The sequence below is a fragment of the Phalacrocorax carbo genome, assembly GCF_963921805.1.
Source record: "Phalacrocorax carbo chromosome W unlocalized genomic scaffold, bPhaCar2.1 SUPER_W_unloc_11, whole genome shotgun sequence".
In the NCBI taxonomy this organism is placed as follows: Eukaryota; Metazoa; Chordata; class Aves; order Suliformes; family Phalacrocoracidae; genus Phalacrocorax; species Phalacrocorax carbo.
Genome location: NW_026990245.1, coordinates 63,539 through 87,855, shown reverse-complemented (window position 1 = coordinate 87,855; position 24,317 = coordinate 63,539). Strand labels below are relative to the sequence as shown.

The 24,317-nt window shown below is 43.5% G+C and overlaps 1 long non-coding RNA gene across 1 annotated transcript; it reads left to right on the top strand.

Annotated features, from left to right (window-relative positions):
* Positions 1–18,014: 18,014 nt before the first annotated feature.
* Positions 18,015–23,632, top strand: LOC135310822 (uncharacterized). Its single transcript, XR_010370816.1, has 3 exons — positions 18,015–18,389; positions 20,636–20,770; positions 23,498–23,632. It is a non-coding gene; the product is annotated as an uncharacterized LOC135310822 (long non-coding RNA).
* Positions 23,633–24,317: the final 685 nt, after the last annotated feature.

Below are 24,317 nucleotides of genomic sequence, written 5' to 3'. Positions count from 1 at the left end.
GTGGGGGTTTGAGTGGCTGCAGTGCCTGTTGTCAGGGCTGGATTGTCTACAGCGCCAGTCACTTTGCATTTCAATCCAGAGACATTCTCTTCCCCCTGGGAGCACTGAATACTGTTGAGCAGGGCTGGGTATGCATGGGCCAGACCCCAGCATGTTGCAGTTATCTGTGTCTCTCTGGAGTTCCCAGCGTAACAACATACTTTCTCCAAATATTCTACTAGTTTTTTAGGATTCTGCACTTGTTCGGGGGTGAAACTCCAAAACACTGGGGGTGCCCACTGCCCTAGGTATTTGCCCATGCTATCCCACATGCCCTGCCACTCGTAACTATCAAGCCTCGGGGCAGATTTCTGGGTGATATTCTTAAGTTGCTTAGTCAAAACCAAAACAACATGCCCAAAAACTAACAAGAAGTGCACCTTAACCACCCAAGGATGTTCAAGATACAAAGACGTTGTTGTAACAAAGGCACAGACATCATAGAACAAAGTTGCAAAGGTATTATTCTGTATTTCCTCCATATAAAATCTCTCAGAGGAGGAGGTATAATTGCTAATTGCCTCAACAAGGTGGTATCCGAAGTACAGTAACGGTTTCAGCAAAAACCCCAAATACCAGATAAAGCTGAAAACGAGTGTTTGTATAACAAATCTTGTAGGCAAAACATTACTAATCACAGCAGAACACAGCAGACTCAACAAACCAACACCGATTTTTAACACCAACTGCAAAAAGGACAACATGGTGCTGTGACCAGCAGCTGTTGTTATCTCCAACCCTTGAGCCCCACGTTGGGCGCCAAAAAGACTGTCGTGGTTTAGCGGCAGCTCAGCCCCACACAGCCGCTCGCTCACTCCCCCACCGGTAGATGGGAGAGAGAATCAGAAGGGTAACGCTCGTGGGTTGGGATAAGAACAGTTTAATAATTAAAATTAAAAGAAAACAACAGTAGAAATGCAATGTAAAGGAGAACAACGAGAGGCGCAAAGCCCCGGGGGAGCGGCGGGGGAAGGGAGGGGAGGGGAGAGGGGGAACGAACTGCCGGAACAAACTGCCCGCGCCGCAGCCGCTCGCCGCCCGCCGACCCGACACCGCACCACCTCCGCGCTGGCGCTGCAACTGCCCCCCCCCCCCCCCCCCCCCCAATATATTGGTCATGGTGTCACATGATATGGAATGAACCTGCCATTGGCCAGTCGGGGTCAGCCGCCCCCACCATGGCCCTGCCCCTCCCAGCCGCCCCCCGCCACGCGGCAGAGCGTGGGAAGCTGGAAAGGTAGCCAACCCCCACAGTGAGGAGAATTAACCCCTTCTCAGCCAAAACCAGCACAAAGGTTTATCTTGAATTTGAGCAAATAGGATGTTTCATCTTGCCATTTTCATGCCACAATGTGCTTTTTCCTGCATTGGTACTTTATGGGATAAATTGCCTATATCAGAACAAGAAAATATTTGAAATGCTAAGAAATGTTAAAGAACAGGGTTGGTTGCTCTGATGGCCTAAAAATGTGAAAGAACAGTATTGCTCTGATGACCTAGTAATTCGGAGAATCAAGATCAGTAGAAAATGATAATATTTTATTAGACAACTGATGAGATTTGGGGGAAAAAAGGTGCGCTTTTGGGCATGTAAGGTCTGCTGCATTTCTAGGGCATTTATTGCTCTCTGAACTATCTGAACATATTTGAGACAGTGTCTTTTGGACACTTTTAATCCTGTTACTTCCTTTGTGATAACATTTTTCTTTAGAAACATACATTTCTTAACAACACTTTCAGCTTCACCCACGAATGTCCATTTTTTTACCTGGGAAAGTGGCTATATTGAGCCTCTCAGGCTTTGAATTATGGGCCTTAAAATTTGGAGGTGGGGGGAGGTTTCTCTTTTGCTTTTCCTCTGGGTAAATTTTAGTTTTTCAAACCTAGTCTCTGCATACGAGCTGGGTTAGGCTGATTTTCCTAGGCTTTATTTGTCCTATTATTCTAAAATATTTCTGCTTGAATGGGTATGATTTGGTTTAATGATTTTCCATTGTCCTTAGTTTGGGAGAGAGGGAAGACCAGCCTCCTTAGTGAGCTTTTGATTCCATAGACTCTGAGGCATTTAATGACACAGAAATTTGATAAAACCAACCATAATTCACAGCTATTATGGGCAGATTCACATGACTCTCAGCTCTGACAGAAGGACATCTATAACCATCTCAAGGCAGGGACTGGGAGAATACAGTCCCTCCCATCATAAGTGAAGATCAGGTTCAAGATCATCTGAGGAACTCTACAAGATGCATCCCAGGGTCCTGAGTGAACCAGCAGATGTAATTTCCAAGCCACTTTCCATCATATTTCAAAAGTCATGGCAGTCAGGCAAAGTCCCCAGTGACTGGAGAAAAGGGAATCATCATGCCCATTTTTAAAAAGGAGGACCCTGGGAACTACAAACCAGTCAGCCTCAGCTCCATCTCCAGTGAGATCGTGGAACAGATCCTCCTGGAAAACATGTCAAGGCATATGAATGACAAGAAGGTGATTAGAGACAGCCAACATGGCTTCACAAAGGACAAATCATACATGACTAATCTGGTGGCCTTCTATGATGGAGTAACTGCATTGATGGATAAGGGAAGAGCAACTGCTGTCATCTACCTTGACTTCTGCAAGGCCTTTGACATGGACCCACATGACATTCTTGCTGCTAAATTGGAGAGATATGGATTTGATGGATGGACTATTCAATGGATAAGGAATTGGCTGGCTGGCCACATCTAAAGAATTGCAGTCAATGGCTTTATGTCCAAATGGCAATCAGTTACAAGTGGTGTCCCTCAGGGGTCCATATTGGGACCAGTAGTATTTAATATCTTTATTAATGACAGTGGAATTGAGTGCATCCTCAGCAAGTTTGCAGATGACACCAAGCTGAGTGGTGTAGTTGATACACTAATAGGAAGGGATGCCACCCAGCGGGACCTTGACAGGTTTGGGAAGGTGGGCAATGTTAACCTCATGAAGTTCAACAAGGTCAAATGCGAGGTCTTGCACCTGGGTTGGGGCATTCCCCAGAATCAGTACAGGCTGGGGGATGAAGAGATTGAGAGCGGCCCTGCCGGAGAAGGACTTGGGGATATTGGTGGATGAAAAGCTGGACATGAGCTGGCAACGTGCACTTGCAGCCCAGAAAGCCAATAGTATCCTGGGCTGCATCAAAAGAAGCATGGACAGCGGGTCAAAGGGGGTGATTCTGCCCCTCTGCTCCACTCCGGTGAGTCCCCACCTGGAGTACTGCATCCAGCTCTGTGGTCCCTGGCACAAGAAAGACATGGACCTGATCAAGTGGGTCCAGAAGAGGGCCATGAAAATGATCAGAGGGATGGAACCTCTCCTATGAGGACAGGCTGAGAGAGTTGGGGTTGTTCAGCCTGGAGGAGAGAAGGGTAGACCTTACTGCAGCCTTCCAATACTTAGAGGGGGCTTATGTGAAAGATGGAGAGAGGCTTTTTACCAGGGCCTGTAGCGATAGGACAAGGGGCAACAGTTTTAAACTGAAAGAGGGTAGATTTAGATGAGATATAAATAAGAAATTTTTTTATGATGAGGGTGGTGAGGCACTGGAACAGAGTTCCCAGAGAAGTTGTGGATGCCCCCTCCCTGGCAGTGTTCAAGGTCAGGTTGGATGCGGCTTTGAGCAGCCTGATCTAGTTGAAGATGTCCCTGCCTGTGGCGGGGGGGAGGTGGGGGTGGGGTGGAACTAGATGACCTTTAAAGGTCCATTCTATGATTCTGTGATTAGTTTCAAAGTGAGAGGATAGAATATGTCCCTGATCAGTTCTGACACTTAGTGGAGGTCGGTGTTTTAGCTGTTCTGTTCCCTAGGAAATCTCTTGTCTTTTTTCTTCCTGTCTGAGCTCTTCTCCCTGAACTGTCAGAACATTTTGAGCAGGTGCTCATCAGTATCTTCCAGCCGTGTCATGAAATTCTTCCACTTAACCATTACCTATGCCTGATGAACTGCCTTTACTCTTCAGCCTATATGAGGGGTAGTTTAACAAATCTGTATTTTTACCCAAGTGACTCATCAAAGAAAAAAAGGAAAAGCCAGGCGGCAAAAGATAATCTGAGTGTCTGTCAGTGGCAAAAGAAGTTATCCCTTTGTCTCTCTTGTTTCATGCCCAGAGAAAATTTGTACTTTCCACTGCAACAAAAACATCAGCAATTCTAATTCCTGATATCTTAAATCCTTCTAAGCCAGCTCACATTAATATTGGTAAACTTTCCCCATTAATCAGCTGGGCCTTCAGTGCTGCAGGGAAATATGTGTTTCTTTTGAGGTATTCTGAGATCACAGTAAAGAATGCTCCAAAACAGTTTTTGATAAGATCATAGTGCTATTTTTAGGGCCTAGCCCAGCAGTATAGTAACAAAGTTCTGGTTTATAGGACCACAGCCCTGACAGATGGTCTGTCTGCTCCAAAATGTTGATCAGCAGCAATCAGGGATTTTAAGGCTTTCAGATGGTAACGGCTAAACACTTTTCTATACTGAGGGGAGCATACTTCTATACTGAGGTAGGCATATCAACATGATTCCAGCACCAGGATAAATTCTCATAATAGTTCTGAAGACAGTGATATTTTCTTCTTGAAGATAGCTGTCAGTGTTGTGGTGGGTTGGCCCTGGCTAGCAGACAAACTCCCACACAGCTACTCCCTTTCCCCTGGCTTCTGCCATAGGGGAGAGTGAGAAAATTCATGAGTCAAAATAAAGACAAGGAAATCACTTACCAAATACTGTCATGGACAAAACAGACTCAACTTGGGGAATTTAACTCAATTTATTGCCAATTTGCATAAATATTTAATTATTGGTTCAGGTATTGGGAAATTAAAAAAAACACACTTAGGGAAAACACCTCCCATCTTGTTATCTCCACAAGTTACACTCCCTTCAGTGAGGCAACAAGTGCTACAGGAAGTCAGGGTCAGTGCATAGCATCTTCTCACTGCCACTCCTTGTTTCTCACTCTTTTCCTAGGCTCCACCATGGGTCCTCCACGGGCTACAGTCCCTTTGAGGGAGTGCCTGCTCCAACATGGAGCACCTCTTACTCTTCTGATTTTGTTGTTCCTTTGTTCCCTCAGCATTTTCTGCCCTGTCTTAAATGTTTTCACAGAGGTGCCACCAACTTTGCTGATTGGCTCAGCTTTGGCCAGCAGTAGGGATGTTTTGGAGCCAGATGGAACCGGCTGTGTCCAGCACAGGGCAGCCCCTGACCTCTTCTCACAGAGGCCACTCCTGCAGCCTCCCACTATCAAAACCTTGCCATGCACAGCCAATACAGGACCAAACACATTTGTCTGCTTTGGCATCAGCTTGTTCCACCAGTCTTTTTCAGTAATAAATAATGAGAGCCATAACTGTCACCTTACCATTTGAAGCTTCACAATCAAAGGTGATATAGAAGTAATTGCTTTATTTATTTTTCCACACATGATGCACCATCTTTGTAGATGTGCCTCGAGTCATCTCAAAGCTGTGCTGATGCACAACTGCCAGTCTGTGTACTTCAGCCTTTCTGTCTTTATAGAGATCACCAAAATCACAATGTTCAGTTATATTTCATCCACCTGACAGTGCACTATCTTTGAGGCAGTTATTCCAAAGCAATTGAGAAAAAGACAATATGATGACGGAAAACCAGCGGGAGACAGGCACCATCCGATGATGATCATCAAGTCTCGTTTATTGGCAATTAGCAAATATCTTTTATACCGTTCGTAAATTAGCTCATACCTATTTGCAAAAGCATAGCTCATCCTTGGCTGGGAGGTAGATGCCAACTCCTCCCATGCTTATCTCTTGTGTTCAGCCTTGCAATTAGCAGTTACTTGTTTCTCACACTCCTTTACCGGTCAACAACAGCTGGGCCCAAGGTCGCTCCGACCCTGAGCCTGTCCTTCTACTTCAATGCCCGCTTTCTGCTAGCCGTTCCCGGGCTAGAGTTTCCCACATCTCCCCCTTTTTCTTTTGTTCCTTGAGAAAGGAACACGGCACTCATACTTCTTTCCATCATTTGTTGCATACATTGCGATATACAAGGGACACACATTAATATAATAATAAACAGTATAAATATTATTAATCCCATCTGCAAAATACTCTTAATCCCATTGCCAATGCCCCATCCATTAAACAAGCTGGTAAACCAATGCCATGGATCATCCTGTCTTACAGAGTCTACATCTAGTAATAAGTCAGATAATGCCTTTGATGTGGCATTTGTTTGCTTAGCTAGCCAACACCCTAGCTTGTTTAATGTCGTGAGGCTTTGAGCAGCACCAACTCCAGGAGCCAAGAAGGAAACAGCTATGATCTTTGTAGGATTCCAAAATTCAGCTGTAGAGTCACAGTTATCCTCAAACTTATGAGTGCTCCTTTCGCTTCTCATCTTTCTATGATGTTGATAAATCATTGAAGTGTTAGGGGTAAGAAACGTTAGGCGACCTATAGAGCAAGGCCCTCCCTTTATATGTGACGGGATGCCAGGCCAAGCCCGATCTCCACAAATTAAAAACAAACCTGTAGGTAGCGCAATAGGCATATTGTTAGAGCGTGATATATTTACAGAGGTATAGTTACACCAAGCAGTAGCATTAAGAGAGCCCACAAGGGCAAGCTCTTGTGGTTCTGGGCCTACGGGGAGTACATCATCCCAGATATCATACTCAACAAACACCGAAGGGGCGTCACGCCACTTAAAGGGATGCTTCCGAGTTATATTATGCTGCTGTCGCAGCTCTGCTACGGACTGGGTAAAGGTCAGAAAGGTTGCATTACTTAAAGGCACCCCAATAAGACATGTGATAAATGGGGAGTCGGGCGTTGCTAGGCTGGCACAAAAGCTAGTCGTATTCAATGATCTAGCTAGCGTGACCCAGATATTTTCTCGTGGGTCAAAAACGTTAGGTACAAAGGCAGTGCTACATACACTTAAAAGGGCTAATACCCATAATTTCTGTTCAGCAGAGTTCATTATCAGTCCGCCTTGTATTCTCGGTCGAAACCAGACCAAACCTCGGGCGCTATGCACCCTCTGGGACCTTTGTTCCTCCTGGACCGTGGTTATTCACTGGTGAGTGCTGCACAGCGCTCCTCTGGGTTCCTTCCGCTGATCCCAACCGTTCAGGTGCCGCTTCGGCTGGTGCCGCGGTGGGCAGCTGTTTTGCGTCGCACTGTGTGGGGGAGGCGGCGGGTCTGGCACATCTAGCTGGAATCCATTGCGGCCCTGTAGGGGTAGAAACACAGAGATACCCCCTCCCCCAATATAAAACCTCCACAGGCCCTGACCATAGACCCGTACGCGGGTCTTTGTATTTGACCCAAACGCGGGGTAACTCCCGCTCGTCCTTTTTCTGTCTGTAGTGAACGATGACAGCAGGCACTCCCTCAGAGCCAAATACACATAAATAATTTAGCACAAACAGTGCTTTTACCAGCCGCTCCTGCGGGTCTTTTATATCTGCATACTTTTGAACATAGGTTTTCAGCAACCCATTAGCTCGTTCCACTATTGCTTGACCCGTTGGGTTGTGAGGGATACCTGCAATGTGTTGTACTGACGCACCCACGCAGGAGGGTTATCGTGTTCTGCAAATAGGCATAAGTGATTTAATACAAACAAAACTTTTGCACAAACAAAACTTTTGCCATTCCAACACCCTTATCTTCCCCCCCTTTTTCTTTTTGCACTGAGTAAGTGCACCCAAAATGTGAGTAGAACCATGGAGTATGGGGAGATCGATGGGGAGATCGGGGTCCAGGCGGTCTACTGCTCTCTGGACGATCTCGGAGCTAAGACGTTGTATCGTAGTGTGTTGTTCAGCAGTCGGTCGGACCGGCGCGGCAGGGTCAGTGCCCTTTAACATTGGGCGAAGAATTGAGAGTCACTGATGCGCCACCCGAGGTATTTCCATACCGGTGAACGTTGAACCTTCTCTGCTGCTATTACTAGGTCGTGTAGCTGGAGCTGTTGCTGTAAATATAATTCTTGCTGTGCTGAGAAAGGTTGTACTTGCGCAAACAAGATGTCATCCATGTAATGGTAAATTATAGTGTCCGGCCATTGCTGCCTCACTTCTTTCAATGCAGCATCTACGAAGAGTTGACACAGAGTAGGGCTATTCTGCATGCCTTGTGGCAATACTGTCCACTCGAAGCGTAAGTCAGGACCCTCTCTGTTGATTGCCGGTAACGTAAATGCAAACCGCTGGGTATCCTGAGGATGCAGCTTTGTAGTAAAAAAGCAGTCCTTTAAGTCAATAATTAGTAAATGCCAGTCAGTTGGTAGCATGGCTGGATTTGGAAGGCTAGGCTGTAAAGCTCCCATCGCTTGCATTTGCTGATTTACTGCCCGTAGATCATGTAACAGCTTGAGATGTCCTTGATCTAATTGTTCTTTTATTAATATATGGGCTTGTTGTAGACTTTCCCGTTTGAGCGGTCACTGCCCGACCCATACTGGCTCTTCTGTGAGCCATGTCAGTGGGATTGGGAAAGTCCATGTGGCAGTGACCCTCTTTGGTTACTGTTGAGAGTTTTTGGCTGGACCCAATGGGGCGAGAGCGGCACAAACTTGTTGCTGAACGTGTACCATTCCCTGCCCAACTTCCCTCAATGCTTCAACTAACATAGCTCGGGGGCCGGGAGGTACCCGACTCATGCGTTCAAGCATCACCTCAATGCCTGCGTCTAGGGGAAGTGTAATTAAAATGCTTTTAGTAGCATGGTTGGAGTTTTCCATAACACATTGACGCAGCAATGGGCCCTTCATAAAAATTTTCCAATCAAGAGGATTATGGTGTGCGAATAAATTTTGATTGTTAGCAGGGTCTGGTTGATAGATGACAGGGAAAGCCTGAGCTAACAAATCGGCGGTCTCTAGGTCCCCGTTCTGTAATGCCTCTAACCTGATTTTTCGCCAGTCAACCTGGCTACGCACAGCAGGCACAGAACGGTGACTAGACGTGCTCGGCTTATTTTCCTTCACCGGAGAGACTACATCACATAAATTTTCAATATCTTCACCTCCCTTTCCCAAGCTTATTCCTCCTCCGCTAGTTTCTACAGATGTAGATTTATCAGGGGCGGGAGGGGGGGGAACAAGGGGTTTTCGAGGTACGACAACTGGGATCCCCGAGAAGGGAGGTGAGAGATTGTCTAAGCCAATTCCAATCTTTCCAGCATTGGGGTCACAGTTGTCTAGCCGATCAGAGGCGGCTGTTGCTAATCTTTTTTCAGTTTTATATTTTTTCATACAGTTAATCACTTCCCGCCAAGGTTTCATTAGCTTTTTCGCTGTCTTATCGTCATCTATCACCAAATCCCACAAACAATCACCATAGGCTCTCCACTCCTCTACTTCAAAAATCGACTCCGGTTCTTTAAAAAACCCTTTCGCTTTACCCACTGCAACTAATCCTGACAAGTCTTTTAACTGACTTACTCCCCGCTTTTCTAAAAAGCGCTTTAATAATTCGAAAGCTACCTCGACCTCCATCGCCGATGTGAGGAAAATCAGCGTCTTTGTACGGCTCTCGCTCCCGGGTTAGCTTCAACTGCGGAAAGCGGATCCCCTCTTGAATCCCGAGGTTGGATCCAGGCCGGAGGGTCGGGACGTATCAGAAATGATGCATAAATCGACTCCTCTTTGCCCCCTGGCCGCCGTCTGCCAGTGCATCTCCGTCTCTCGCTGCTGTATCCGAAATAGTCCTTTTCAGGTGTGGGTTACTAAAGTGTCCCTTCTCGCATCCCCAGCTTATGAGCAATGGTAGTTCTTTGCGTAGATCTATACCCTTAATGCTACGCCTTTCTAAGAGGGATGTAAAGAAATCATATGCTGCTTGCCTCTGCTTTGTGCTCGTCGGCGCCGTTGCAGCTCCCAAGGTCTCGGCAGCACGTATCGGCTGAGCCCACCTATGTGGTCGCCCAGGGCACGCAGACTGAGCCCACCTATGTGGTCGCCCAGGGTACGCAGACCAGCTGCGCTGTCTGTTTTGCCGTCCCTCTGCTTGCAGGACCCGAACCCTACGCTGGACCGTCCGTGGTATCACGTCGGGGTCACCATTTGACGGAAAACCAGCGGGAGACAGGCACCATCCGATGATGATCATCAAGTCTCGTTTATTGGCAATTAGCAAATATCTTTTATACCGTTCGTAAATTAGCTCATACCTATTTGCAAAAGCATAGCTCATCCTTGGCTGGGAGGTAGATGCCAACTCCTCCCATGCTTATCTCTTGTGTTCAGCCTTGCAATTAGCAGTTACTTGTTTCTCACACTCCTTTACCGGTCAACAACAGCTGGGCCCAAGGTCGCTCCGACCCTGAGCCTGTCCTTCTACTTCAATGCCCGCTTTCTGCTAGCCGTTCCCGGGCTAGAGTTTCCCACAATATGACTCTCAGGTATAGAGAAGCCCCCTAGATTCTTTTAATTCTGATTTTCCTAATAATATCTTCTAAGTATTGTTCATTTCCTGTCTAGAACTTTTGGTACTCTATAACAATATCTATTGGGTTTATGTGACAAGGTTTTAGTAGTGGTGAGGGGTGCAGGGATGGTTTCTGTGAGGAGACACTAGAAGCTGCCCCCATATCAGACAGAGCCAGATCCAGCTGGCTCCAAGAAGGACTCTCCACTGTCCAAAGCTGAGCCAGTCAGTGAAGCTGGTGGTGCCTCTGTCATAACATAATTTTAAAAGGGTAAAAAAAATGATGCACAGCATGCACAGTAAGAGAAAGGAGAAACGGGAGAGAAACAAACTATGCAGACATCAAGGTCAGAGAAGAAGGAGGGGGAGGAGGTGCTCCAGGTGCTGGAGCAGATATCCACCCTGCAGCCCATGGAGGACCTCATGCCTCAGCAGATGGATGAGCCCTGAAGGAAGCTGCAGCCCGTAGTGAGCCCATGCTGGAACAGGCTCCTGGCAGGAACTGTGGCCCATGGGGGACCCATGCTGGAGCAGTCTTTTCCTGAAGGATTGTACTCCATGGAGAGAGACCCCACTCTGGAGTGGGGTAAAAGTGTGAGAAGGAAGGGTCGGCAGAGACAAAGTGCTACGAACTGACCAAAATCCCTGATTTCCTATCCCCCCCGGCATCCCTCGGTGGGGCTGGAGGTAGAATAGTCAGGAATGAAGGAGTGAAGTTGATCCTGGGAAGAAGGAGTGGGGGATAGGGGGAAGATGTTTTTAGTTTTGTTTTTATTTCTCGCTATCCTACTCTGTATTTCATTAGCAATCAAATAAATTAATCATCCTCAAGTAGAGTCTGGTTTGTCCATGATGGTAATTGTTAAGTGATCTCCCTGTCCTTATATCAACTCATGAACTTTTCATCTTATTTTCTCCCCATCTTGATGAGGAGGTGTCATGGATCCTGATTTAGGATCCTGCTGACTATGCCTATTTGTCATAAACGGGCGATTTAGACTGCTTAAAGAACCACAGCCAAAGGTATCAGCAAAAGCAGTTTTACTGAAATATGATGTAAAAGTGTGACTTCTTAACAAAGTTTGATGGCAAGGTTCACTCTTACTGCAGAAAGGATATAACAATGATTTAAAGCTACTAATGCAGAATCTAAGTTACCAATACAGAATGTTAGTGCACTATAATACAAGGTTATGCGTGATAGCGGTCACTTACCAAGGATCTGCAGTTGGTAATCCTACTCTGATTTGATTTGTAATAAATTAAATTAATTTCCCCATGTCGAGTCTGTTTTGCCCGTGATGGTAACTGCCAAGTGATCTCCCTGTCCTTATCTTTACCCGAAAACTTTTCATCGTATTTTCTCCCCCCATCTTGCTGAGGAGGGGGTGTGATAGAGCAGCTCAGTGGGGATCTGACAGCTAGCCAAGGTTAACCCACCACAAAGGTATAAAAAGTAACTTGCTACCTACAAAAAATGAGCTTCTCTGCACAAGATCTTCTGGACAGACTGGACCCTTGTCGGGGATGCCTGGCTGACTCCAGACTCTGTGACGCAGATCATTTTTGAAGTGAGACTTTTTCTGTTGTCGATTAGCCCCACTCCTGGGAGTGGTTTGGTGAATGTTGTACCAGTAACACCTACATAATATATTTATAGGCACACACAGAGGTAAAGATTCATAAGTATATACTTGCTTCACTAGTTGGAATTCTGTAATATCTTGTAATATACATATATTTGTTTTACTTTTGTAACATATATACACTTGCTTTCCTAGTGGTAATTTTGTAGTGACTTGTAGTGTGTCTCTGTGTGTGTATATTTTTTCACCTATAGTAGTTTTGTAGTAATTTGTAACAAAGAAGTTCTCTGAAACCCAGACCTCCATGTCCTTGTGTATTGCAGAATCCTGAGAACCCCACAGTCATGAACTTTACACACCTGCAGGTTGGGTAACCCTCATAGGTGTGACCATGACCAGTACAACACCCTGAACACAAGTTTCATAAGCTTCATGTAGCGATAGCTGACCTAAATTAACAAATCTGTATTCTTCTACATACCATCTAGCTCCCAGCCTCTGGATTGGGCATTCCCACTGCCTAACATGTACCATGGAAGCCACCGTGTGGTCTGCAAGTAAAAGAGCGGGTTTCATTTCACTGTCCTCTCTGAGCACAGCCATAACCTATACATCAACATGTAAACATACCCTTCTAGAAACATACAATATTATAGTAAAATTATGTGGGCAAATACAGCCAATATCTTTTTATTGCTTGGTTTAGTCCCTGCATGCTGGCCGAACATAACACCTCAGTAGATATGGGGAAAATAGAGGGGCCGGTCTGCCACATCTGCCAGAGAAAGAAAACAATTTTGAAGCAATAGGAATGTGGACTATGTATATTCTTAGTATCTTTTTGATGTCTAATTTTCATGGTCGGATGACCAACTATTTGCAGATATTTTATTTTCTCAAAATATCCTCAGTAGCCTGTAAATATAATTTTAATTGTATAATTGGTTCTTGATACTTCAGATTATTCAGCAGACTGAATTCTTCAGACTATTATGCAGATTACATGGTGGGTCTGCACGGCCTGCAGTGGCCAAGGGCATCCTTTACAGTTCTTCACAGAACAAGAGGACCATATAAACCATTTAGTAAGGACCCCAAACACTGTGACTCTGGAAGGACTGAAGGCTCATAACTATTGTGGCTGAGAGGATAACTTAGAGGTTGAGTTCTCCCACTCAGTTTCTTTCTGAAAATTTCAAAGTAAAGCCTTCAGTTATTTTATAAGTTCTTTATTTTTCTCTTCTGTGAAAAATTTTGACATTTCTACTAGTTCCAGAAAGTCAGAACTTCTGACTTTCTGAACAGATCTATCATCTTGGCCTTCATTAAAGGAGTCAAATCAGCATCATGGGAAAAGAAGCACCACTGAAAAAGAACACCTTCAAGTGTAAACTATTTTTTCTTATATTCTCTCATGGGTCCATCTGATGCACTTAAAGTAAGAATTTGAACATAGAGGTCAGATTCCACCTTTGAGGTCTTCTTTAATTCCCACCAAAAGGTACAGGATTGGTAAAAGCAGCTGAAAACTGGAGCAGGCTTCTGATACACAAGGGATTTGGGACCCATTCACCTCCCACTGACTGCCAGGAAAGAGTCAGATTTTCCTCAGTCATAGCTCCAGCAGGCAGCACTGGGCATGCCACTGGCCACACGAGAATGGGGGAGGGGCAAGGACCATTCACACAGCTCAGAGCAGAAGGCAACATTTGGCTAGTCAGGCTGCATTACTGATTCCCCCTGTACTGGGTCTGTCTGGGATGGAGCTATTTTTCTTCATAGAAGCCCATATGGTGCTGTGTTTTGGATTTGTGACCAAAAGAGTATTGATAACACAACAATGGTTTAGCTATTGCTGAATAGTGCTTGCACAGCCTTCTGTTTCTCACCCTGCCCCATCCCCAAGCGAGTAGGCTGGTGGTGGGCAAGAGGCTGGGAGAGGACACAGTTGGGACAGCTGACCTCAACTGACCAAAGGAATATTCCATACCATATGATGCTGTGCTCAGCAATAAAAGCTCAGGGAAAGGAGGAGGAAGGGGGAACACTGCGGATTATGGCATTTGTCTTCTCAAGTAACCATTACACATGATGAAAAAGGAAAAAAAATCCAGCTTGCTGCTCACACTTCTTGTTTCAGACATGTATGTGTTCTACTTATGAACCTACCTAGTTTGTTATTTTCAAAGTAAATAAATCTTACAAAATTGCATTGCTGGCATCTAGATAGACCAATTCCAACAGTTCTGTAGGCTTCCTAGCATGAACTTTGAGTACCTTTGATTTTTCCAGCCTGCTGTTTAATCATATAATTAAAAAAACCCCACCAAAACAAAACAAAAAAACCCCCACTCTTCAAGTTAGAATATGATATCCTACTTAATCCTTTCATACCATGATCTGGATTCTCCCTTAACCAGAAATATGGGCACTGTCTGCAGCTGCAAAACTGAGCAGTGCCAAAGCATTAACAGGTGCCCGTATCTTTTACAGTCAAATGTTTTTGTCTAATTATCTAGTAAATCTGCTACTTCATTCAACTCTAATACAACAAATATTGAATAGTGTCATTAAAAAAGTGGCCTGGAGTTTGGTTAGTCATACTGCTACCCAATGTCTGAAAGGTAAAGCCTTCAAAAACATGCAGGAATAGCATAAGGCCACAGATATGACTGTCAATAGCTAAATACCACCCATGGTCCTTTCCTGCAGTAAGAGAAATTTTCATTAACACAAAGGATTAGCACTGCTTACAGTCACTGAGTCCAACTATATTACTACCGGTTTTTTTAAATGTGTCAGTACACTCGTTCTCTTCTGTACATATTTAATATACACTGACTCCAAAAAATTGGCCTTTGAATTGGTAGATTAAAATCTCTAAATACCTCACAGTCCCACAAGACCCATATACTACAAGTCCCTATCCTCACAGTTGTAAATCTAATAGACTTTCACTTTTTCAACTAGTGATGCTGTGAAAAGCTGAAATAAGGACTCAATAGTCTGAACGACTATTAAGCAGGTATTCTTTATTACAGTCACAACAGTTCTAACTCTATTACTATCTTTGTACTATGACACCAGGGGCTACATGACTGTACCTCCTACTGTTACAGATTGCTCCAGTGTATTTGCATTCTGAAAAGAAGTTTCATGATCTTTCATACTAATAATAGATGTCTGAGGCATTAAATTACAATTTCTTTTCTTATCTTGGAAGACGTGTGGTGGGTTGACCCTGGCTGGACACCAGATGCCCACCAAAGCTGCTCTATCACTCTCCCTCCTCAGCTGGACAGGGGAGAGAAAATATAACAGAAAGCTCAAGGGTCGAGATAAGGGTTAGGAAAAGATCACTCACCAGTTACTGTCACAGGCAAAACAGACTCAACTGGGGGAAATTAGCTTCATTATTGTTACCAATCAATTCAGAGTAGGATAATTAGAAATAAAAACTCATCACAGGTGGTCTCTGCTGCTCCTTCCTCCTCCGGGGGGGGGGATGATACTCCTCATGCTCTTCCCCTGCTCCAGCGTGGGTTCCTTCCACAGGGTGCAGTCCTTCAGGAACAGACTACTCCAGCATGGGTCCCCCATGGGGTCACAAGTCCTGCCAGCAAACATGCTCCAGCATGGGCTCCTCTCTCCACAGGGGCACAGGTCTTGCCAGGAGCCTGCTCGCACAGAGTCACAGCCTCCTTTGGGGCACATCCACCTGCTCTAGTGTGGGGTCCTTCACAGGCTGCAGGTGGATATCTGCTTCACCATTAACCTCCATGGGCTGCAGTGGGACTACTTGCCTCACCATGGTCTTCACCACAGGCTGCAGGGGAATCTCTGCTCCAGTGGCTGGAGCACCTCCTCCCCCTCCTTCTTCACTGACCTTGGTGTCCGCAGGGTTTCTCTCACATATTCTCACGCTTCCAGCTGTTGTTGTCACCGAAATTGGGAATAAACCTCATAACACCAATGTAGTGTTAAAAGGCAGGCATTCTTTATTCATGGCGCTGGATTCACAGGGGACCGCTCCTCCTAAAGTGCATACCTTACACACCTTTCCCATGTGATTTATATAGACCAAAAATATACATATTCAATATTATTCTCTTTGGTGATTGGTACAAACTTGCTTGCTTCACATGTAAATTATTGCACAGACTCAGTTGTCTTCTTCCATTGTTCTCTTTTAAGTAGGTGGTATTACTTGGGTCGGTGGTCCATAAGTCAGTGGTCGTGATCTCCCCCTACCGGAATTACCTTTTACCTACTTAGATCTTAATCTTAGCACTCCTGGGCAGTTTTCTCAGTCCACTGCACGAAACTACATTTTGTCATCTTCTTCTGACAGAAACACATTGTCTATTGTTTCATTCACATTAATGATTAACTAATGGCTAAAATACAGATTAAAGAATACACTGATTGGCATACTCCATGTCCCCAGACTTAACGTCCAGTTGGATCGGGCTGTACAAGGAGTATAGCAACATCCCTGGTTGGTTAATTCCATCACTCTGGTTACACTGTTGCACAGCAGGGTTTTTTTCCCCCCTTTCTTAAATATGTTATCACAGAGGCAGACCCCACACTGGAGCAGAGGAAGAGTGCAAGGAGTCCTTCCCCCTGAGGAGGAAGGAGCAGCAGCAAGAATGTGTGATAAACTGATTGCAATCCCCATTCCCATCCCTCTGTGCTGCTCTGGAGTAAATTTGAGCCCAGGAAGAAGGGAGGGGTGGGTGGAAGGTGTTTTAAGATTTGGATTTTATTTCTCATTACCATGCTCTGATTTTTATTGTGATAGAGTTAGAACTGTTATGACTAAAACTTGTTGCTTTGGGGGAGTCAGAAAGGCAAGAAGCGCCTAAACAAAAATTTACAGTGAAAACATTTGACCGTAGAAAAGCAGATATACAGAACCATAAAGATAAGGAACTACAGAGCAAAACACTAAACCAGAACAGACCATCCCTCAAGGACAGTATATACATGATCTCAGAACTGAGTTTGCACAAAAGTAAGGGTTAACTAGGGGACACAGTGAGGAAGAGTATGTCCTTCATCCAGAGCCCCCGATGACCACCCGGAGACACCAACAGGCATATGCAAAGTACATTTGCATATGATAATGAGCTCTTGGAAACTAATGAATATGTATGTAAAGCTTGTATAAGTTATGCAACTAACCCTGTGCTGGCACGCACATTAGAGGAGTGATCCCCTGTGCATTCAGCACTGCAATAAAGAACACCTGCTTAATTCAGACTATTGAATCCTGATTTCGGCTTTTCACGACATCAATTGGTAATAAATTGAATTAATTTTCCAGAGTTGAGTCTGGTTTGCCATAACAGTACTTGGTGAGTGATCTCCCTGTCCTTATCTCAACCCAAGAGCCTTTCATTATATTTTCTCTCCCCTGTCCACCTGAGGAGGGGAGTGATAGATCAGCTTTGGTGGGCACCTGGCATCCAGCCAGGGTCAGCCCACCACAGCAGTACCTGTAGATCCCATTGCTTTTAAGACTATATTCTGCAGGCTTAAAAAGAGGTAAATTAATTATGTTAGTGTAACCAGAGCGATGGAATTAACCAAGCATGGATGTTGCTATACTCCTTGTACAGCCCGATCCAACTGGACATTAAGTCTGGGGACATGGAGTATACCAATCAGTGTATTCTTTGATCTGCATTTTAGTCCCTAGGTAATCATTAATGTGAACGAAACAATAGACAATGTGCTTCTGTCAGAAAAGGATGACAAAATGTGGTTTCGTGTAGTGGACTGAGAAAACTGGCCAGGACTGCCAAGATTAAGATCTAAGTAGGTAAAAGGTAATTCCGGTAGGGGGAGATCGCGGCCACCGACTCACGGACCACCGACCCAAGTAACACCACCTACTCAAAAGAGAACAATGGAAGAGGACAACTGAGCCTATGCGGTAATTTACATAGGGAACGAGCAAGTTTGTACCAATCAGTAGAATGGACGATAATGAATATGTATGAATATGTAAATTTTTGATCTATACATCGTATGAGAAAGGTTTGTAAGGTATGCACGTTAGGATGAGCGATCCCCCGTGCATCCGGTGCTGTGAATAAAGAATGCCTGCTCTTTAATACTAAATTGGTGTTAAAGAGTTGTTTCTGATTTTACCGTGTTTTTCGGTAACAGTTTTGGCGACCCAGATGGGACCCTGCTTTTGAATCTCGACGGATTCGTGGGATTGTGAGACCCCCAGCCGGCACCGAGGGATTCTCGGGGAGAGCTTCTGATTCCCGGACCAGAGAATTCTGAGCAAGATCCCCTGGATTGAGGTAAACAAGGCATTCTTCTAAGAAGAAACTTAAGTAGAATAATACGTGGGGTTAGCTTCCCACATAGGATAGGATAGGATAGTGGGTTAGAGTCCCACAGGCCTGCCCGTAAGGCGTGGCGAAAGCTATGCAGGGTTGGGGCCAAGAGGTACCTTGGTTGGTAAGTCTCTGCTAGGCGAAAGCCTGTGGAGCGGGGCCCAAGGGTAGGGGAGTCTTCAACAGGGGGTTGAAGCCTCCAGGGATATCTAGCAGGGGGCTAGAAATCCCAGTGGGGGATTTCCAGGGAAAGGGAAATTCTGGAGGGAGCTCTAACAGGGGTTGGAGTCCTTCTGACTAGAACTTGTGATAGTGCACAATCACAACTACTAGTCCATTGGGAAATGGGAGCATTTTCGAGTAAGATACCTGTCCCACAAAAGAACACCTTTGGGATGTATTTTGAAGCATTGGAAAGCTATTGAGGGTGGTGATCCATTGACTTGAAAACAATTAATTGAATATTGCAATCATTGGTGGCCAATGTATAAATTGGAGGATGAAGAGAAATGGCCAGAAAATGAGACATTGCACTATAATACCATCTTGCAATTATTGTTGTTTTGTAAAAAGGGAAGGCAAAGGGGAGAAGTGGCATATGTTGATTTGTTCTTTACGCTGCGGAATCATCCAGAGTGGCAGAAACAGTGTGAGATATGTCCACAAGATCCTATGGCAATGATTTTGAAAAGAGGAAAATGTGGTGAGAACTTGCAAAAGTGTTGTTCTACTTGTGATACTGGATACTTTGCTTGATGAAACTGACAGGAAAATGGTATTGAATACAGCCAGAAGGCAGGTGCAGGGAGCACATGCTAATGGGAATTTACAGAGAAAAATGAATAAGAATTTTCCATCTACAAATCCCGAGTGGGACCCTAATCAACCAGGACCCAGGGGAATGTTGACTAGATATCAGAGATGGATTTTATTTGGAATAAGACATGCAATGCCAAAAGCAATAAATTGGTCAAAATTTATGAAGTAAGACAAGAATTAAATGAGTCCCCTTCAGCCTTTATGGAAAGACTGAAGGTGACTGCCAGAAAATATACTAATTTGGACCCAGGAAAACCAGAAAAAGCAATTCAATTGGCCTCTGTATTCATGGGACAATCAGCCCCAGATATTGTAAAAAAACCCAAAAACTTCAGAAACTAGAAGAACCTGAATCTAGAAATTTGAGTAAAATGCTTAAGTAACTTGACATGAAGGACACCAGGGGAATTAACCCTAGCTGAACACCTGGTTACACTGAAGCTAGGGAATGAAGAAATAGAATTTTTAGTACATACAGGAACCACTTATTTGGTATTGAATACACGTAAAGAGAAATTTAATCATAAATCAGTAGATATTGTTAGTACGGCAGAGCAAAGAAAAAATAGCCTTTCTTAAAGCCATTAAAGTTTAAATTGAGAAAACAATGGGTAACTCACCAGTTTCTGTATATATGTATATATATGTCGTGGTTCAGCCTCAGCTGGCAACTGAACACCACGCAGCCGCTCGCTCACTCCCCCTCCACCCCTGTGGGATGTGGAAGAGAATCGGACAAGCAAAAGAACTTGTGGGTTGAGATAAGCACAGTTTAATGATTACAATAAAATGATAATGATAAATTATTATGATAATAATGACAATAATGTTAATATAATAAAAGGGAAAAGGAAGGGAAAGGGAAAACAGGGAAAAAAAACACAGAAACACAAACGATACAACCGCTCACCACCTGCTGACCGATGCTGCCCGTCCCTGAGCCACGATTGCTTCCTCCTCCCCCAGCCAGCCCCTCCCAGGTCACATACTGGGCATGACGTTACATGATATGGAATATCCCTTTGGTCAGTTTGAATCCACTCTCTTAGCTGTGCCCCCTCCCCTCCCAGCTTCTTGTGCACCCAGCAGGGCATGGGAAGCTAGACATGTCCTTGACTAGTACAAGTGCTACCCAGCAACAGCCCAAACATCTGTGTGTTATCTCAACAGGTTTTTTTTCCCATGCTAAGTTCAAAGCACAGCACTATACCAGCTGCAGTGAAGAAAATTAACTCTATCCCAGCTAAAACCATGACAGCCTGAGTGCCCACTACCTCTGTTATGATGAGATCTATTAAGTAAATTAGATGCACAAAACTTTTAAAGATAAAAAGATTAAATTACTAATACCAGAATCAAAAGCCATAGAGGCGAGAGTGTTTCTGTTACAGGATTCCTCCAGGGAGGAACAGATTCCCAAAGAAGTGGAAAATGCAGTAATTCCTTTGGTTTGAGCGAGCGGAGTTCCGGAGCGATCTAAATTGGCAGAGCCGGTAAAAGTAACGTTAAAACCTGGAGCCAAGCCGGTAAGGCAAAAACAATACCCTATTAAGTGAGAGGCTCGAAAAGAATTAGAGAAGTTAATTATAAAATTTTTTAGAATATAAGCTTTTAGTAGAATGTGAATCAGAATATAGTACTCCTATATCGCCAGTAAAGTAATCTAGAGGCAAAGAATATTAACTAGTTCAAGATTTAAGGGCTATAAATCAGATAGTCCAAGATATACATCCAGTAGTAGCTAATCCATACACTTTACTGACCTGTTTAAAAGAGGAGCATAAATGGTTTACTGTACTAGATTTGAAGGATGCCTTCTTTTGCATACCTCTGGACATAAAAAGTCAAAGCATATTTGCTTTTGAATGGGAAAGCCCCACCACAGGATGAAAGATGCAGCTAACATGGACTGTACTTCCACAAAGATTTAAAAATAGTCCTATGATATCTGAGACTCAGCTGGCAATAAAAAAAATGTAAAAAATTTAGAGATATAGAAAAAAACAGAACCAAGAGAGAGGCATATTGTTACAGTATGTGGATGACATTCTGATAGCAGCAGAAAGTAAAGAAAAATGTTTTGAAATTTTTAAATTTTCTGGACCAAGGAAGATACAGACTTTCCAGAAACAAAACCCAAATAAGAAAAGAAACAGACATTTATTTAGGATTTGAAATATCTCAAGGACAAAGACAATTAAAAAAATGAAAAGAAAGGAACTATTTGTCAAATTCCCGAACCTAGCAGCCCGAAGGAACTGAGAGCTTTTCTGAAAATAATTAAATGGTGTCAGCTCTGGATTCTGAACTATAGACTGTATGTAAAACCACTATAAGAGGCATTGAAAGAATCAAAAGATAAATATTTAACCTGGATGCCCAAATGCCAAACAACATTCAAAGAACTTAAAAGAGCCTTAATGATGGCCCCTGCATTAGGCCTACCTGATTTAACTAAACCTTTTGAGTTGTTTGTCCATGAAAGACAACATTTAGCCCTTGGAGTGCTGACACAGTGACTGGGAACCTAGAAGAGACCTGTGGGCTACTTTTCCAAACAACTTGATAATGTGAATAAAGGATGGCCTGGATGTTTACAGGCAGTGGCAGCAACAGTATTACTGATCCAGGAAGCCTGAAAGTTAACAATGGGACAAAAGATTACAGTATATGTCCTGCACATGACATTGACTGTTTTAGAACAAAAGGGGGGTCATTGGCTATCCCTTAGCAGAATGTTGAAATATCAAATTGTTAAAACAAGATGATGTGGAATTGAAGACTACTGCTATAGTGAATCCTGCTATGTTTTTAACAACAGAAAACCTTACGGACAATTTAGAACATGATTGCTTGCTAACTATTGAACAAGTCTATTCCAGCAGACTGGACCTGAGAGATAAAACCTCTGGAAAATCCTGATCTGGGATTGTTTAAAGATGGAAGAAGCTTTGGGTGAGAAGAGAAGCAAATGGCCGGAAATGCTGTCGTTATCACCGCCTAGGGAATGGAGTCAGAGATGCTGCCTGCAAACACCTCAGCACAGAAAGCAGTATTGGTGGCATTGAAGCAAGCTCTGTGAATGGCAGAAGGACAAAGGGTAAATATTTAGACTGATTCCAAATATGCATTTGGTGTAATCCATGATCATGGAGCTATTTGGAAGGAAAAAGGACTGCTATCAGCCCAAGAATCATCAATAAAGCATAAAGAAGAAATTCTCCAACTTCTGGAAGATGTGCAGAAACCAAAAGAAGTGGCGGTAATACATTGCAAAGCTCATCAATTTGATCAGATGGCTGTAAACACAGGTAATCGATTGGCAGATAAAGCTGCAAAGACGACTGCAGAACAAGGTATCCTTGCACTAGTACCAGTAAAACAGATAAAAATTCCAGATTTAAAACCGAGACATAATAAACTGGATGAGCAATTAGCAGAAGAATTGGAAGCCTCACAAAATACAGAAGGATAGTGAATAACACCAAAAAACCCACAACCCAGATAATAATAACCCCAAAAGTTATGACAAAACTTGCAAAAGAAAAGCATGAGCAAACACATTGGGATGTAGATACTATAGTTTTGAGTTTAAAAACATCTATAGTGTATGTAGGCATGACAAGAATATTTAAATCCATAATAGCTATCTAATCTGTCCTAGAAATAATCCCCTGAACCAAAAGAAACCAACTTTAAGAATAGCAAAACAAAAAAAATTATCTCGAAGTTTATTAACAAATTAAGTTTTCTGAGTTACCCAGACAAAATAGATATAAATATTTGTTAGTGCTGATTGACAAATTTTCTAGATGGCCAGAATCTTTCTCTTGCTGCACCAACAAAGCTAGAGAAATAGTTAAAATATTGCTGAAAGTAATAATACCAAGATTTAGAGTGCCAATGGGAATGTCCTCTGATAGAGGACCACATTTTGTGGCACATGTAGTCCAACAGATTAGTAGAATTTTAGGTATAAAATGAGACCTGCATACGCCCTGGAGACCACAATCAAGTGAAAAATGTAAGATGAACCAAACACTAAACTGATATAGTGGAATACTGTAGATCTAAGATGGAAGTATTGAAAAGATGATTATTTCAAAACTTCCAAAGGGGGGAAATGTAACCAGAGCGATAGAATTAACCAAGCATGGATGTTGCTATACTCCTTGTACAGCCCGATCCAACTGGACATTAAGTCTGGGGACATGGAGTATACCAATCAGTGTATTCTTTGATCTGCATTTTAGTCCCTAGGTAATCATTAATGTGAACGAAACAATAGACAATGTGCTTCTGTCAGAAAAGGATGACAAAATGTGGTTTCGTGTAGTGGACTGAGAAAACTGGCCAGGACTGCCAAGATTAAGAGCCAAGTAGGTAAAAGGTAATTCCGGTAGGGGGAGATCGCGGCCACTGACTCACGGACCACCGACCCAAGTAACACCACCTACTCAAAAGAGAACAATGGAAGAGGACAACTGAGCCTATGCGGTAATTTACATAGGGAACGAGCAAGTTTGTACCAATCAGTAGAATGGACGATAATGAATATGTATGAATATGTAAATTTTTGATCTATACATCGTATGAGAAAGGTTTGTAAGGTATGCACGTTAGGATGAGCGATCCCCCGTGCATCCGGTGCTGTGAATAAAGAATGCCTGCTCTTTAATACTAAATTGGTGTTAAAGAGTTGTTTCTGATTTTACCGCGTTTTTCGGTAACATTAGAAACAGTGCTACTTTGGCAAAGCAATTTTTGCTATGTTAAGTCTAGCAAGAATGTTTTCAAATATATTTTATTATATACTTCCTTTTACTGCATAAAATATTCTCTGAGACTAGTTCATTAAAAAGGGTCTTTCTATTTGTGGTAGAACATTATTAATATTTAATATTTGAGAGGTCTGGCTAAGAAGTTTATCCTTTCTTGTAAAAGCTAGGAACCTGTGATTGTTTCCAACCCCCACTTCTGAGCTAAGATAATACTGGATGTGCCACTCCTACAAGCTCCACCAAGAGCCATGTCTCCATAGTGTCAACTGTGGCAGTTAACAAGCTACTCAAG